Here is a 17,896-nt window from a genome sequence, read left to right on the forward strand (position 1 = left end):
AGAGAGAGAGAGAGAGAGAGAGAGAGAGAGAGAGAGAGAGAGAGAGAGAGACAACAATAATAACAGAAGGAGGAGGAGGAGGAGGAGGAGGAGGAGGAGGAGGAGGAGGAGGAGGAGGAGGAAGATGACGAGGCAGAGAAGAGGACAAGTAGTAGAGGTAACAAACACTCTTAATTTGGTTATATCACCTCACGACGATAAATCACACACACACACACACACACACACACACACACACACACACACACACACACACACACACACACACACACACACTCTCTCTCTCTCTCAACAGATAAGCCAAGAGGTCAATTACTTGTTACTGTTGGTAGTGTTTATAATGTCACCTGTTAAACTCACCAATAAGTTAATGAGTGGTGCCACAAACCTCACGTCTCCATCAGGTTCTTCTTCCCTAAGTCATAGGCAAGGCTTGTTGCTACCGCCTCCTCTCAGTATTGAGCATATTCACCCCTCCCTCTGCACATTTCCCCTTTGGACATTTTCCCCCTTTGGACATTTTCCACTGTGAACTTTTTTCCAGGGAGAGGTGATTATGACCGGTGGGGAATATGTCAAGGGAGAAATGTCCTGGTGTGGGGGGAGTAAGTGCAAGAGAGAATATGACCAACCCCCGCCGCCTCTAGACCATTCATTTTAGGCCAGTATTCTGAAACGCTTCACTCTCACACCATCACTGCTTTCCAAAGGCTCCAGTTGAAGGTGCTCGTGTTTTAAAGGATATCTTTTATAATTCTACCGATGGATTGGCAAGATTTCTACTCAATTTAAAGGAGAAACTGTCATGAAAACCCGGGTAGTTGTCTCCGTGGCCTTAGAAACTTGTCGTGGTGAGAGAGCAAGGCGTGAATAGGGGCGCTCGATACTCGGAAACACTTCAGCTTACATCACCGCTACATTCTCACCCTCTTATTGACGTGACTGTGTCTTTAAGGTAGTTTTTATGGTTCTAGACAAACTGGTGAGATTTTTAGAAGATCAACACGAGAAACACCATGAAAAGCTCCTCTAAATATCCCTAAAGTCTTCAAAATAGTAGTAGAGAGACAGCAGAGCGCGCCAAATTCAGAAGCACTTCCCTCTCTCACGGCGACCATTTTTAAGGGCCACAGAGACGGCTAGCCAAGTTATAAAGGAATTTGTCCTGTTGGTAATGCAGAAACCTTGTTAACATGGCACTGGAAATACAGAAATACTTTTAAAACTCCGTGTCACTTTAACTAGAGCCATTTGAAAGTAGTGAAGGTGACGCGCAGAAGTTGTGAGCGAGGGAGGCACGAGAGAGAAGACATTGAAGAAAAAGAACAAAGACTAGAACAGAGCGAAAAAGCATAACAACAACGAGGGAGGCAGAGAAAACCACGCTCGCTTTACCGTGTGTCTATTTTGCGTTCCGTTACAAAGAGAGAAGAGAAAGAGACACAGAAGACATCAAAGAAAAAGAACAAGAGCAAGAACAATGAAGAAGCATAACAACAACACTACCACTACCACCACCACCGCCACCACCACCACCATCACCACCAGCCTCACCTCTGCAATCCTTTCAAGAGATCCGTGATTAATTAAGAGGAATGAACTCTACGCAGACGACGACATGACCGATAGTGGCGGCCCAGAGAGAGAGAGAGAGAGAGAGAGAGAGAGAGAGAGAGAGAGAGAGAGAGAGAGAGAGAGAGAGAGAGAGAGTACATACCTTCCTGTCTACGTACAGGTAACAATGTAATTATACTTCATTTATCAAGTCACCAAATTATTTACATCAGCCTCATGCATTTCTTCAAGCTAAGGAGGAGGGGGAGGAAGATGGGGAGGAGGAGGAGGAGGAGGAGGAGGAGGAGGAGGAGGAGGAGGAGGAGGAGGAGGAGGAGGAGGAGGAGGAATATACAAAAGAATACAAAGGATAGAATATACAGCAGCAGATCTAACGAGAGTGTCTGACTATCCTTCCCACTGCAGCTGTATCGCATGAGAACCAAATGCCAAACGGAGGGACTTGTAGTGAAAAGCATGTAAAGGCCACCTACATACAGATTTCCTATGCTAGAGCCACTGGAATAGAGTGAAGGCGTGGTCCGGAAGTGTTTCAAAGTATGGTAGCTACACACACACACACACACACACACACACACACACACACACACACACACACACACACACACACACACTGGTCAATACTTAGTGATAATTGTGAGGATAGCAGTCCCTTCCTTCCTTCCTTCCTTCCTTCCTTCTTTCCTGCCTGCCTGTCTGTCTGTCTGTCTGTCTGTCTGTCTTCCTTCCTTTCCTTTCCTATCCTTTCCTTCCTTCATGCCTGTGTGCCTGCCTGTCTGTCTCTGTCTGTCTGCCTTCCTTCCTTCTTTTCTTCTTTCTTTTCCTTGCTTCTTCCTTCCTTCCTCTTTCGCCCCCTTCCTAATCTTCATCTATCAAGTCTCTTTTTCTTCTCTTCCTGTTTATCATTTTTTTTTATCATATGTGTTTATCAATCCTTTCTCTTTCTTCTATCGTTTTCTTTTTTTCTTTCTCTTTCTACTTTTCTATTTACCATTCTTTCTCCTTCTCCTTCTCCTTCTCCTTCTTCTCTTCCTCTTCCTCTTCCTTCTTCTCTTCACTTCATCTCCCCTCCATACCTAAATACTTCCCCCACACTCTCTCTCTCTCTCTCTCTCTCTCTCTCTCTCTCTCTCTCTCTCTCTCTCTCTCTCTCTCTCTCTCCTGTCTGACTCACCGCCACGATACGGGTCACTCACCTACCTCTCCTTCTCCCTCCCTCTCCCCCACTCTCTCTCCCTCTCCCTCTCTCCCTCCCTGCTGACACCCACCTCACTTTTTTTTTTTCTCTCTCTCTTTTGTACTTTGACAGTGGTAGGTATCGGCTCACACACACACACACACACACACACACACACACACACACACACACACACGTACGTACGTCAATAAATTTTCAGTGGGAACGCTTTGAAAACAGAATTAATTATCATAAAATAGTAAGAAAAGTGACATTTTGAAAAGTAAATATGAGTTTCTCTGTAGAGACGTGAAGCTTTTCCATTTATATATACATTTCCTTTTTTTTCTCTCTCTCTCTCTCTCTCTCTCTCTCTCTCTCTCTCTCTCTCTTTTATCTTTCTCTCTTTATCTTCTCTTTATCCAATATTGTCACTGGGCACGTGAACTCTCTCTCTCTCTCTCTCTCTCTCTCTCTCTCTCTCTCTCTCTCTCTCTCTCTCTGACCTCGTAAATAACTAGAAACAAGTTATATACGAGCGACATATTTTCAAAGTTAAAGTAAGTATGTAGTTGTGATGTGAGATGTGAGAGAGAGAGAGAGAGAGAGAGAGAGAGAGAGAGAGAGAGAGAGAGAGAGAGAGAGAGAGAGAGAGAGAGACGCTCCTTCCCGATTTAATGATTTCGTGCCGGTCGAAATTAATCCAAACTTTATCTCTCTCTCTCTCTCTCTCTCTCTCTCTCTCTCTCTCTCTCTCTCTCTCTCTCTCCAATAATTATCTTGAGTATGACAACTGAACACGCAGAGAGAGAGAGAGAGAGAGAGAGAGAGAGAGAGAGAGAGAGAGAGAGAGAGAGAGAGAGAGAGAGAGAGAGAGAGAGAGAGAGAGAGAGAGAGAGAGAGAGACGTATGATAAATGTTAGTTGACTTACAATCGTGTTTTGAGTTTTTAATCTTTATATGGTCAAAACATTATTTTTTTTACATTATTGGTCTTATTTCACTTTTTAGCAGTAAAGGTGACTAACTGACTGACTGGCTGACAGACTGACTTACTAATTGACTGACTGACAGACTGATTAATGCAGAAATCGTGTTAGTCTGCCACTGGAGTAGTAATAGAAACATTTTTAAAAACCCGTGTGCCTTCATTTTATAAACTAGATGCTTCCCTCACCACGACTATTTTCAAAGGCTACAGCATTGATCAAGCAGGTTTTCAAGACTGTTTCGCCTGTTAATAATGCAGAAATCGTGTTAGTCTGCCACTGGAGTAGTAGTAGAAACATTTTTAAAAACCCGTGTGCCTTCATTTTATAAACAAGATGCTTCCCTCACCACGACTATTTTCAAAGGCTACAGCATTGATCAAGCAGGTTTTCAAGACTGTTTCGCCTGTTAATAATGCAGAAATCGTGTTAGTCTGCCACTGGAGAAGTAGAAACACTATTAAAAACCCGTGTTCCGCTTTGGAGTCCGAGAGATCTCCAAGCGCACGGGTTAGAATTCAGTTGGAGTGTAGGTAGGGCTTCCTTTCTCAGGGTAACGGTTCCCTAGCGGGTGGGCTCAGATAGGAGGTACCTAAACAGATACCACCTTTAGCCCATAAATTCCCATGAAAAGCCCAGATGGTGTAGGAAAACAATACCTAGAGCCTTTTTTTCCATACTACTGTGGGCTTTTCACGAGAATTTATGGGGTAAAGGGGATACTTTTTTGTGGTACCTCCTATCTCAAAGCCCACCCGCTAGGAAACTGTTGCCCCGAGTGAGGAAGCCCAACTACTCGGACCGTGGACAGGATTCGAACCCGTGCGCTTGGAGACCCCTCGGACCCCAAAGCACGCATGGTTCCACTGTACCACGGCGGCCCATATAATATAATATAATGGAGGTGTAGCGCAGAAGTGTGTACGAATATGACTCGCGCAGAAGTCAAGTTAATATACAGTTCGTTTAAGGTTTGAAGAAACGAGAGCAGAAAGGAACAGGCAGCGAGTGAAGGAGCAAAAAAAAAAACAGTGAAGAGAAACCAAAGAAAGAGAAACACAACGAAATCGAGGTAACATGAAATTGTGTTGCGTTTTAAGGTGGAGTTAAACTGTATCTATTATATACGTTTGGTGGTGAATTTGCACTGTATTTGGCCTGTATTCTTGTATTTAGGCTGGACGTGCATGTAAGTCTGCCCTGTGTGTGTGTGTGTGTGTGTGTGTGTGTGTGTGTGTGTGTGTGTGTGTGTGTGTGTGTGTGTGGATCAACATGTAAACTCGATTCTCAAGCTGGAAACACGTAAGTCTGCCCTGTGTGTGTGTGTGTGTGTGTGTGTGTGTGTGTGTGTGTGTGTGTGTGTGTGTGTGTGTGTGTGTGTGTGTGTGTGTGTGTGGCGCCCTGTAATCATCACTGGCCGAGTCGTGTTGTCGCCGTTGTGTTTGTAGACCGAAAGTTTGAGTGACGTGCGTGTTGGTGGCTATTCGTCGTCATGGCAACCACATCATCAGTTCACTCTGCCCTCCTTGACCTCGATGCGCGCACACACACACACACACACACACACACACACACACACACACACACACACACACACACACCTGAATAGTGGTAATTAATGAGAGATAATTATTAGGCAAGTAAAAATCATGTTTACAGGAAGTGTGTGTGTGTGTGTGTGTGTGTGTGTGTGTGTGTGTGTGTGTGTGTGTGTGTGTGTGTGTGTGTGTGTGTGAGTATAATTACGGTGTAGGGAGAGCACCAGCACCACCACCACCACCACCACCACCATCACCAACACCACCAGCAACAACACACCAATAGCATGACCCGGTTCTCCTTTCCTTCCACCCACCCATGTTTCCCAAATGGTCCGCGTCGTGAGAATATTCCCATTACCTACACAAACATTGCTTCTTTTCACTGGCATTCCCCACAAACAGATTCGTGGATAAAGAAACGCTTTGCTCTCTCACCATAACTACTTTCCAAGGCCACAGAGATGATTAGCCGGGTTTTTAAGAGTGTTTCTCCAGTTAATAACGTAGAAATCTTCTCAATCTGCCTCAAGAACCGTAAAAACACATGTAAAACCCTAATTACTTCAACTAGAGCTTTATAAAAAGAGTGCTTCTCGGGTTCATAATGTAGAAATCTTGTCACTATGTCTCTAGAACTGTAAAAACATCTTAAAAACCCTTTTAAAAGTTTTCTCCAGTTAACAATATAGAAATCTTATCAATCTACCTCTAAAACCATGAAAACACCTCAAAAGCTCGTGTAAACTTAAATAAAGCCTTTTGAAATAGTGAAGATGAAGCACAGAACTGTTTGAGAATACGAGGCTTAACTCAGTGCTTAGTTCAATCAAGATCACAAGTCGAGTATAAGAATGAGACGTACTGGAATCACTTTCACCGCCCTCTCTCTCTCTCTCTCTCTCTCTCTCTCTCTCTCTCTCTCTCTCTCTCTCTCTCTCTCAACAGTCCATACAACCCTAATTACTTGATTCTTAATAAATGTATATACTGGAATTAAAATGAAAAGGAAAGACTAAAAGTACGACACAAGGAGATCTGAGACCTTAAACATAGTAAAAGATGGTAAAGATAGAGTATGAAGACTTTAAAATGAGGCAAAACTATAAAAAAAAAAGGGGGAAATCATAAAACCTGGTGAAGATGAACACTAAACATGATTCAGTTCAAAAGTAGCAGATGAAAGGGTAGTCTGACGTAGTATAAACCCTGGTAATTGATTCTAAGTAGATGTAAGAGCGCCAGAATAAAAGAAAAAGGCCCAAAACGGCAGTAGAGGACAGGAAGACTCGAGAATTGAGAACTTTAAGATTGCAAACTGGAAGTAACAAATCTGAAAAGCTACTTAAGAGATAAACAAGAGGACTTTTAAATGAGATGGAGAATTAAACACAAGAACGGAGAACAGGAAAATAGCAAGAATAAATAGAGAACCACAACTCTGCAAACTGGAAATGGTAAATCTGGAAAGTTACTCAAGAAAGAGACAAACGTGAGGACTTTTGAATGAGAGGGAAAAGCTAAACACAGGAGCAGGGAACAGGAAAAAAACAAGAATAAATAGAGAATATCAACACTACAGACTGGAAATAGTGAATCTGAAAACTCATAAAACAAAAAGAGAACGATTATAGAACTTTAAAATGAGAGGGAGAAACTAAACACAGGAATGAAGAACAAAAAACGGAAAGAATAAATAAAGAACATGAACACTAAAAACTGGAAATAGCGAATCTGAAAACTTGTATAAGAAAGACACCATTTTTAGGACTTTTGAATGAGAGAGACTAGACACAGAATATAAAACTAACCCCAAAAAACCTCATTTCAAGAATTACAAGCACTAAACACAGAAGAAGTTGAAAATTTAATTAGACACAAACAGGTTACTTCATCGCGTCCTGCCACTATTGTAGTACTAAAGATGGTTTTCAGATACACTCTACTCATTCACCACGACAATTTTCCAAGGCCACAGAGATGATTAGCGGGGTTTTCAAGAGCGTTTCCTGAGTTAATGAAAAAGAAAACTTGACACTCTGCCTTTAGAACCATAAAAACACCTTAAAAAACTCGTGTCAATTTAAATAAAGCCTTTTAAAATCGTGGAGGTGAAGTGCAGAAGTATTTGAGAATACGAGCTTGAGTTTATTGTCATTTTATTGATAGTTTTGTGGGCGTTTGTGAGGGAGGACGTGTTACCTTTACTGGTGTTCATGTTGGGGGCAGAGTAAACGTCACAGAGGGTATAAGCACGAGGCAGAGCAATAAAAACAAGCTTTCTCTCTATATTAGTCACAAGTCAAGAGAGACAGCGTGTATTTGTTTTCTCTACCAAACGATCTTTACTTTGATACCAATCGTAAATCTGCCACCACTCACACACACACACACACACACACACACACGACCTGCGACATCCACCTCTCTCTCTCTCTCTCTCTCTCTCTCTCTCTCTCTCTCTGTACCTTTTGTTCCCCTCTTCCTCTCCTCCTCCCTTCCTTTGTTGTTTTTTTCCCTTCCCCCTTCCTGGAAAAGATCGACACACAGTCCACCCTACTTTCCCATCCCTTCCCTTCCTCCTCCTCCTCTTCCTCCTCCTGTATCATCCTTGAAAGTAAACATTTGCAGGTTTTCAAGGGTAAACAAGCTCTGATCTGTCTTAACCAAGTCATCTAGGTATTGGTCTCTCTCTCTCTCTCTCTCTCTCTCTCTCTCTCTCTCTCTCTCTCTCTCTCTCTCTCTCTCTCTCTCTCGCTCTGTGTGTGTGTGTGTGTGTGTGTGTGTGTGTGTGTGTGTGTGTGTGTGTGTGTGTGTGTGTGTGTGTGTGTGTGTGTGTGTGTGTGTGTAAAGATATACCATAGGGGTTCTGGCTAATTCGGGTCACTATCACCACCTCCACCATCACCACCATCACCAATACTACCACCATCATTTCAGCCAGAAGCATCACCACTTCCACACACACACACACACACACACACACACACACACTGGACAAAGGATGGCCAGATATTTGAGGGGGACGAGAGAAAAAGTTGAGATTAGAAAGATGTTTGAACAAGCCCCTCCTCTCCTAACCCCACGAAAAAAGAGGCAGCGTCCCTCTCTTTCTCTATCTGACCCTCCTCACTCACAAAGACACAGGGATCTGGAAACGAACCTGCAAAAAACGATGCTAGAGGTGAAGGACACACCACTATATTCCGAAACACTTCTACAACGCATCTAGACTACATTCAAAGGGCTCTAGTTCAAATTACGAGTTCTTAAGTGTGTGTGTGTGTGTGTGTGTGTGTGTGTGTGTGTGTGTGTGTGTGTGTGTGTGTGTGTGTGTGTAAGTTATATATAGCCCTCTACATGTTATTATATTTTCTGTCTTTTATTTAAGTTGGACAAAAAAATTAATCTAGGTTTTCTCTGTAATAATTGTAAACTTTAATTGTTGTCAATAAACGACGACTACTATTACTACTACTGTGTGTGTGTGTGTGTGTGTGTGTGTGTGTGTGTGTGTGTGTGTGTGTGTGTGTGTGTGTGTGTGTGTTTTCTGTTCTAGTGACAGATTAATAAGATTTACACATTATCAAAAGGAGACAGGTTCGTATTTTCAGACACTTCACCTCCACTATTTCAAGTTTTTTTTTTTTATTTACACGAGTTTTTAAGATATTTTTACGTTTCCAGAGGCAGATTCATAAATTTTTCTATATTATTAACTGGAGAAACACTTGAAAAACCCCGCTAATCATCTCTAGGTTTGGAAAACAGTCGTGGTGAGAGAGCAAAGCGGTTCTGAATACGGACCATAGACTCTTGAGAACCTGTCTGGCCTTAAAAAACAGTCGTGGTGAAAGAGAGAAGCGTATTGTAAAAGAAAAATGTACGTTGAATTAATGATCAATACCAGAATACTGAGATATGGATAATGCCAACCAAGCACGGGACAGCAGCAACATCCTGGCGAAGACGGAAAACCCAGTGCTTGCTTGGTTTGTCCCACTAATGTTGCTCAAAGCTGCCATGCTGTCATACGTCCCCTCACTCGTCAGTATAGCAGAGAGAGAGAGAGAGAGAGAGAGAGAGAGAGAGAGAGAGAGAGAGAGAGAGAGAGAGAGAGAGAGAGAGAGAGAGAGAGAGAACAGGTATGATTATTGCAGCCCAGAGGCGTGGTGGGTGGATGAGAGAGAGAGAGAGAGAGAGAGAGAGAGAGAGAGAGAGAGAGAGAGAGAGAGAGAGAGAGAGAGAGAGAGAGAGAGAATTACAAACCAGACCAAACATCATACCAAGAAGGGAAAACACAACAGAGAGAGAGAGAGGGAAGGAGTGTCAGCCCAGCCGACCACCAAACTCACACAAACCTGCTTGAAAACGTAACAGAATCTCAGTTACTCTACGTATTACAATAATGAAAAGCAGTCTTATATGCCACCAATAACTTCCAGCACATATTATTTTAAAAGCAATCGAGGAAAGGCGAGGAGAAAGCAAAACGTATATAGGTAGGAAAACGTTACCTTTACTCTTAACACAATGAACACCCGAACAACGTAGGTAACGGTATACATATGAAAGGAAAGTTTGCATCTGCTTTCTTTCTTCCTCTTCATCCTCCCGGAGTTTCCTTCTGTTTTCTCTTTTTGTTCTGTCTCTCGTTTTCTGTTTTTGCCAAGGATGGGTGTGGTAAAAGATGAAAGTCTGGTAGGTTCGCTGTACGTATGCAAATTCTCCCTCCACACGCCACCAGACTTCACTACCACGGGGGGATTACTGTACAAGTGCACCGCCTCCGTGTAGCAGCCGCAGCAGCACCACCACCACCACCACAAACAGGTTAAAATGACCGCGAAATAGCTGCCTAAATATAGTAACCGAGAGAGAGAGAGAGAGAGAGAGAGAGAGAGATACCACCCACAACAATAATAATCAGCCAAGCAACCAGCCAAGCCAGCCAGCCAGCCTCGTCTCGTCTCGTCTCTTCTCTCATAACTCGGGCTCGTCTGACAGTGGTAGGAGTGGCCAAGGTCAGGTCGAAACTCAACTCGGCCTATCACTGACCAACAACCAGACAACTTGACCGACCAGCAGCAGAGGGGCAGTCAAGTCAACCAGACCGCTCCAGCTCAGCCAGACCAACCCGCGCTAAACTTTCCCCCTTCCTCCTCCTACTACTTGCTACTCCTTCTCTCCTCCTCCTCCTCCTCTTCCTACTCCTTCTCCATCTCGTGCTAGACTGCCACTGCTAAGGACACGTGAGGATAACAAATTCGAGGTCATTTTGGGAGGCTTTCCTTTACTCTGACCATCCGATGCACGCAATGAAGTAAACAGTTGCCCTCCCTCTCGCTCGCTTGCCCGCCTGCCCGCCCGCTCGCCTGCCTCCCTCCTTCCCTCCCTGCCTGTCATGTCGTTCAAATTCCTCTCTCGTTTTCTTTCTTACGTGTACTTCATTATAATATTCCTAAAAGACTTTACGCCTCATCTCTCCCTCAGGACTTGTGGTAAATATAACCTCCGCTGGAGAGGAAGATGTTTTATCCACTTGCCTTAATTCATTTGTATACTGCTGTTCTCTCTCTCTCTCTCTCTCTCTCTCTCTCTCTCTCTCTCTCTCTCTCTCTCTCTGCATGTGTGTCCTGGAGCCAGTGGTTGCAGCAGAGGCAGTTATCAAAGGTGGGACGTGGACCGGAGGTGGACGAGGGGGAGGAAGGGAGAAGCCTGCGGTTGAGGAGGACAAGGCCGCGGTTCGGTGCATGGCCTTGAACTCAAACCCTCGCGAGACATGAGAGAAAAAGAAAAGGGGCAAGACAAAAAAGAGAGAGAGAGAGAGAGAGAGAGAGAGAGAGAGAGAGAGAGCGGTAAGTTTAATCCTATAACTATCGTGATGTAACTAATTCAAATCTTTGCGACTCGACTGAGGAAAAGAAAAGAAGGAAAATGAGAGAGAGAGAGAGAGAGAGAGAGAGAGAGAGAGAGAGAGAGAGAGAGAGAGAGCGTGGGGGGAGGAGTTTAATACTATAATTATGGTGATGTAACAAGTGGCAACACAGCTTGATAGTGACAGTAGCGCCGCCGCCGTCCCGCAGAGGAGGGGGAGGAGGAGGAGGAGGAGACCGGCCCGCGCTGCTCAGATTATGCACAATGATAATCAGTAAGATGTGCGGAGACGACAGGATCAGTTTAAGTGAAGGCCAGATGGTGTAAAGTATAAACCACATCCATGCCACAATAACACACCACACACCACAGTAATCATTGGCTCCGCGTCACCAGAGAGCGGGAGGGAGGCGGATCTGTTCTCTCACTACAAATTATTCTCTTGCCACGCCACGCACGACAAAGCTCTTTTAAAATTAACAAAACGACAAGAAATATTGTACATTACCATCATTTCTTCCGTCTACGCTACAATTTTCGATGGCTTTGTACTGGTTATAGCTCTCTCTCTCTCTCTCTCTCTCTCTCTCTCTCTCTCTCTCGGTAGGAATGAAAATATACTAACGTGGCTGCAGACTCGCTAAATTCAAGTATATATGTAGACTTGAGAATAAGAGAAGACGAAGAAGAATGAGATGCTGATGATGATAAATGTGATGAAAAACAAGAAGAAATGCAGTCAATATGCTGTGAGCCAACCTTGCCTCAGCCTCGCCTCTATCACTGCAATTAATCAGTTACATTTTTCTTCAAATCTCGAGGGAAATAAATCATACAGTGAGGGGTTACAAATATTCTAGTATACCGTCGAGAGAGAGAGAGAGAGAGAGAGAGAGAGAGAGAGAGAGAGAGAGAGCGCATCAGTTTAAATAATATACATAACTTTACAGAAAAATATAATTCGTTGTATGAAAAAGCAGGACATTAGGAAATTTAATATTCTAAAGATTCAAATTCTCTCTCTCTCTCTCTCTCTCTCTCTCTCAAACACTTTACAACGCTATCCACTTTTTTGTAGATTATTAACATTTTTACACTATTAACATGACAAACACTCTTAAGAACCCGGCTAATCATCTCCGTGACCTTTGAAAACAGTCCTGGTGAGAGAGCAGAGCGTTTCAGAAGACAGGCCAGTCATCTCAACCCCGCGCACAAGAAGGCCTGAAGGAACACAGGAACACAAGGAGGGACAATGATTAAAAAGTTGTGATACTGATCCTAAAACCTGCGCCAAGTATTCCAGCCTCGTCCACCCACTACCTTCCCTCCCTCGCAAGTTTCAGTGTCACAAAGAACGTAAAATGCGCTCCAAAATTTTTTATTCTATCAGGGGTATTGTTCTACGAGATTGTCATGTTTTTATCGTTGTTCTTATGTTTTTTTTTCTTTAATTGGTGTAAAATTCTTGTTAATCTTTAGTTGAACTGAGAACATCCTTTAAAACCCCGATCATTTGCCACTTGAGTCTGTTAAATGGGCGTTTATCCAGTTAATGATGCAGGAATCTTGTTGAATTGTCAGTAACATCAAGAAAACACACTTTAAAACTCCAAATGACTTCCACTATGAGCCTGCACAGTGAGTGTAGGAGACAGCCTGACGAAATGTTAAGACGATCTCGAGTACCAAGGAAAAAAAAAAAAGAAGGGAAAAACCAGACATGAAATAAAAAACAGAGTAACGAATCCACATGTGCAAACTCTCTCTCTCTCTCTCTCTCTCTCTCTCTCTCTCTCTGGTTAGGCAGCACAAATTTGCCCAACAGTCAGTGTCCATTACAGAGTCAACACGTCACCACTCGACGAGGTGGCGGCAAGTGTCTCTCCAGCAGCACTGTAAATACGTGTGTGTGTGTGTGTGTGTGTGTGTGTGTGTGTGTGTGTGTGTGTGACGCGTGCCCAAGATAGCCACCAACTTCATATAAGCCTTTCACTCCGAATCCGTGTGTGTGTGTGTGTGTGTGTGTGTGTGTGTGTGTGTGTGTGTGTGTGTTAATTAAGATGTAGTGGCTGAGGGGTCTTTCTTGTCACTGAGTATTTTCTTTGTGAGACTTTGCACACATTCTTTTACAATCCTTTCCTGGTGTGATCATGACGGGTTGCAAGAGAGAGAGAGAGAGAGAGAGAGAGAGAGAGAGAGAGAGAGAGAGAGAGAGAGAGAGAGAGAGAGAGACTACAGACAAAACTATCTCCTTTTAGTGACATCAAAATCTACACGAATGGTTTCAACTTAAATAGAAAAGAACGGCTAGCCATTAACCCTTCATTCCTCTATATAGAAGACACAGAGCCTCGATTAGTACTAGAAACTATCATATACCCAGCCACTACCACCACCATCACAACCTCAACCACCACTACCACTACCGCCACCATCACAACAAGGGGCAAGGAGAAACAACGAAAGAGTAGAATCGGATAGGAACTTAAAAGCATCGTCATATTTCAAACAGGCTCTCTTTTAGCAAACCGCAAGCTTGTATTTCACACCATAACGGAGCCCTATGCCCTCTTGCCGCTTGATGATCGGAGAGGCGGTCTGTTGATTTGTTGCAAGTATAACGACACGGGTCCTTTCCTCCAATCTCTGCAAATGACGTAAAATGTGAGGCAGGAATATTCAGCATTTGTTTAAAAGGCAGGTGATGATATTGAAGTATCTCTCTCTCTCTCTCTCTCTCTCTCTCTCTCTCTCTCTCGTCTTACCTAACTCGCTATCGACGTACAGCCAGCTCGAGTCCCACTGTGTTCTCTTGTGCTACTGTTTCGTATACGTGCATTAAAAGCATTCCTCTATCCTATTTTGGTGAGGCTGAATTAAGTACTACTTTGTTGCTGGATTCCTCAAGTTACTGTGTGATTTACTGTAGTTTTATCTGCCTTAATATATTCTTTTTCTTTTTTCTTCGCATTACTGACTCGTTAGCCTAAGATTTTGAGTTTTAACGTGACTTTTTCGTGGAGTGTGGTGTGTTTTTGTTAATCTTGTCTGGTGTAGCTTTCGTCTCTCTCTCTCTCTGTGTGTGTGTGTGTGTGTGTGTGTGTGTGTGTGTGTGTGTGTGTGTGTGTGTGTGTTGCTACCCACCCACGCATGGCTATATCATTTACCAATTAACCTTATGGAGAAAATGAGATACCCGTCACACACACACACACAAGGAAAAATAGAACACTACAATTCAGGTGTGTGTGTGTGTGTGTGTGTGTGTGTGTGTGTGTGTGTGTGTGTGTGTGTGTGTGTGTGTGTGTGTGTGTGTGTCTTTCATGTAACTAAAGACTTGTCCTAGTTTTCATTGAGGTCAAAGCTATGTGGCAGTTGTTAAGTAATAGCCAGTATCGACTCGCGCACACACACACACACACACACACACACACACACTTGTTTTGGTGCTCTTGGAAACTTTCCCACCTGAAGCTACCCAAGACACGAAATCAAACCTTCATATGACAGTTAATCAGTTATTCTTAGCTGTCCATCTCTCTTGTTTACTTTCTCCCCCTGGCAAACAAGTAAACAACCAAACAAACCACAGTAGTGTTTTTAAAGGCCATTGCCGTTCAATAGTAATCAAAGTACTAATAACTGTTTGTGACGGCGGTGCTTCGAGACATCAGCTCACCTGGTGGGAACCAGAAGCCATTGACTGCAGAGATGTCACCTGTAGACTCCGCCGAAGGAAATTTTCAGTGAACGAGAGTCAAAACAAACACAAGCACCACGCGCGCAGCCTCCCCCACACACAGCCAACGATACACTGGAGTCAGCTGACTGAACGGGGAGCTGATACCGAGTCGGGGAGTCCACGACCGACTCCCGCATCGTGGCCAAAATAGCAGCTTCTCCATGTGGCATCATCAGTGTCACACATCAGCTGCCTCTGTAATAATACGTCACTTGGATTATTATGGCCGCTGTGTCTTGAGCATGACGAGTATATATGTAGGCCTTTTTAACTAGGGTCAAGTTAATTAATTCTTTTTTTTTTTACCTTGCTTACAGTGCGGCCTTCACTTGATTGGTAAGAATCGCTGCTAATGTGGGGTGAATCTTACGGTATGATTTGACAAGTGGTCTAATTGGTAGTTTGTGAGTAACATTCACAGGTATTAGACAAGTCACTTCCTGATTTCAAAGCGTGCCTAGCCTCGTGGATATATTAGACCTTGTTTTTGCACATAAGTTAAGGCATTAACTTAAACGATTAATCATTATATCTATCACATTAAATGATACTGGACAATGACCGACCATTACATCAGAGAGAGAGAGAGAGAGAGAGAGAGAGAGAGAGAGAGAGAGAGAGAGAGAATTTCACTCTTAGTCATTGAAATTGTAAGACACAGCGAAACTTTTTCTCGAGATGAGTGACAGGTTGGCGCGGTCCGTGTATATGAGAGAAGGCAGTAAATGCTTCAGCCGTGAGGCCTTGGGGAGCGACGATTTGCCATGGGGGCGTAGCTAGAATACTCCACTATCAGGTCCTAAACGCTGTACTCGGAAACGCCTCTACTCTGCCTCGACTTTATTATTTATTATTATTTTTTTATGTAAGAGGGAGAACTATAAAAGGAAAAAAATATTAGGAAAAAACCGCTGGAATTGTAGTATCCACAAGAGATCCAAAGAATTAGTCCAAATTCAAGGTCACATGTCTTGACACCTCTCTCTTAAAAGAAGGTAAGTCGTAGGAAGGACTACTTTCCAAAGACTCTGGGACTAGGTAGATTAACCCCTTCAGTACCATGACGCGTTTTCATATGCATTCTGGTTACTATTTCTGTGATTCTATAAAGCTTCAGAAACTTATATGGTGGGATGAAATAATGAAGATTCTGGTCATTAATCTTTTGAGCTCCATAGACCTTTCCTAATGTAAACAAAATCGTCTAATCGTACCCAAAACCCAAGGCAAAAATGTGTCCCAGTATTGAAGGGGTTAAGTGACACGGTTCTTACGATTCTAGTGATAGAATCGCAAAGCTTCTACTTCATTAACGGAGGAAACAATGTTGAGAAGCCGGATAATCATCTCTGTGGCCTTTGAAAACAGCGTTGAGAGAGCTGCAGTTTCTGGAATATCGTACTTAGGCGGCATTGCTATAAGATAACCCCAGAATTTAGTAGAGAAATATAAAAACCTAGGATAAAATGGAATTTAAACAAAGAAAGCAATAATGAACTGCAAAATATTCTCATACCTAAACTCCATTTTGACCCCTTTTGTACTGGGACACATTTTTACCTTGAAATTTCTGTATAATTAGACCATTTTATTGACATTAGAAACGGTCTATGGAAGTCTTAAGATCAATGGCCACAGTTTTCACTATGTAAATCCCCACATGAGTTTTTGAAGCTGTATAAAATTACCAAATAGTAATGTCACGGTCGCCAATTGTTACGTTCACCGGTTAAATGGGTAAGATTGGCATCGGGTAGCCGGTGAACAATAAAAAAAAAAAAAAAAAAAAACAAATCTGCAGGTTCAACTGGTGAGGATATGCAAAGGGGGCACTTAAGAAGCTATTTAATAACCCAATAACAAAACACATGAAACTGACATACACATATACATACAACACAAATATAACAAAGAAGAACCCAACTTAACAATACCTAACAATAATACTAATCCTATATGGAGGCAATGTGGAAAAAACGGGACGAGGGGAAGTGATACTTACGAGGTGTCGCAGTGGAGAAGTGCTGGGTGAGGTGGATCCCACGGTATTCCAAGAAGCGTTGTATTCACTGGTTGAGCCCTTGACCTCGACTGACCCAAAAATCAGAGAGCTCGCTTAACACTTCCGCTTGAGTCGAATGGGGCCGCGTGAATCCAACTTCGGGACAGTAGCGGGGCTTCATGAGACGGTGACGTGGAGGGGAGGTGGAGAGGTGGCGAACGAGGTAGCAAGCGGAGGAGGTGAGGGTAGTGGAGTATGTTACGGGCGGGCCGTAACAGTAAGCAGAATTAATATGAAAACGCGTCATGGTACTGAATGGGGTTAAGGCACCGTGGTATGAACCTTCCTCCCAAGCCTGACCATTGAATGACAGCGCAAGTCTTGAAGTCTATTTATACTGCAACACTACACCACTCACATGCTGCTTGATTGACTTGGGTAATCTCTACTTGACGTGGAGCCAGTCACTGATATACACAACCTCCCATGTCCTCAGCAAGCAAACCCTTTCCTCACCATCACCATCATCACCACCACTGACTAGAGCAATGACAGTGACAGGAACGCAGGCAGCCTTGTCCTTCCTTAACAAAAAACCTCCTTAAGTACCTCATCTCTCCCCCTTCTTGGTTCCTATTACTCATAAGCCCTTTAACCCCTTCAGTACCGTGACGTGTTTCCATATTCGTTTAGGTTACCATTTGATGATTTTATACAGCTTCAAAACGTTATGTAGGGGCTTAAAATAGTGAAGACTCTGGCCATTAAGCTTGTGATCTCCACAGACCCTTCTAAATGTAAATAAAATAATCTTATCATACCCAAAACTCAAGGTAGAAATGCATCCCAATACTGAAAGGGTCAAATTTAAGCCTTTGAAAAATCCATCAGGGTCTCTTGTTACTATTGTGCTGCTTTATGTGCGTTTCCTCAGCTATTACTCCCAGAAAAGCACTCTTTACCTATAAGTTCAGCATCTTGAGTAATACTAGG

General features: G+C 43.2%; 1 long non-coding RNA gene across 1 annotated transcript in view; it reads right to left on the reverse strand.

The window, feature by feature from the left end:
* Nucleotides 1–16,979, reverse strand: part of LOC123503798 — a 28,402-nt gene extending 11,423 nt beyond the window's left edge. The window contains exons 1-2 of the long non-coding RNA XR_006674611.1: nt 16,904–16,979; nt 14,839–15,096 (exon numbers count right to left, since the gene is read on the reverse strand). This is a non-coding gene — a long non-coding RNA (uncharacterized LOC123503798). The remainder of the gene's footprint in view (nt 1–14,838; nt 15,097–16,903) is intronic.
* Nucleotides 16,980–17,896: the final 917 nt, after the last annotated feature.

The sequence above is a fragment of the Portunus trituberculatus genome, chromosome 14 (assembly GCF_017591435.1).
Source record: "Portunus trituberculatus isolate SZX2019 chromosome 14, ASM1759143v1, whole genome shotgun sequence".
Taxonomy (NCBI): Eukaryota; Metazoa; Arthropoda; class Malacostraca; order Decapoda; family Portunidae; genus Portunus; species Portunus trituberculatus.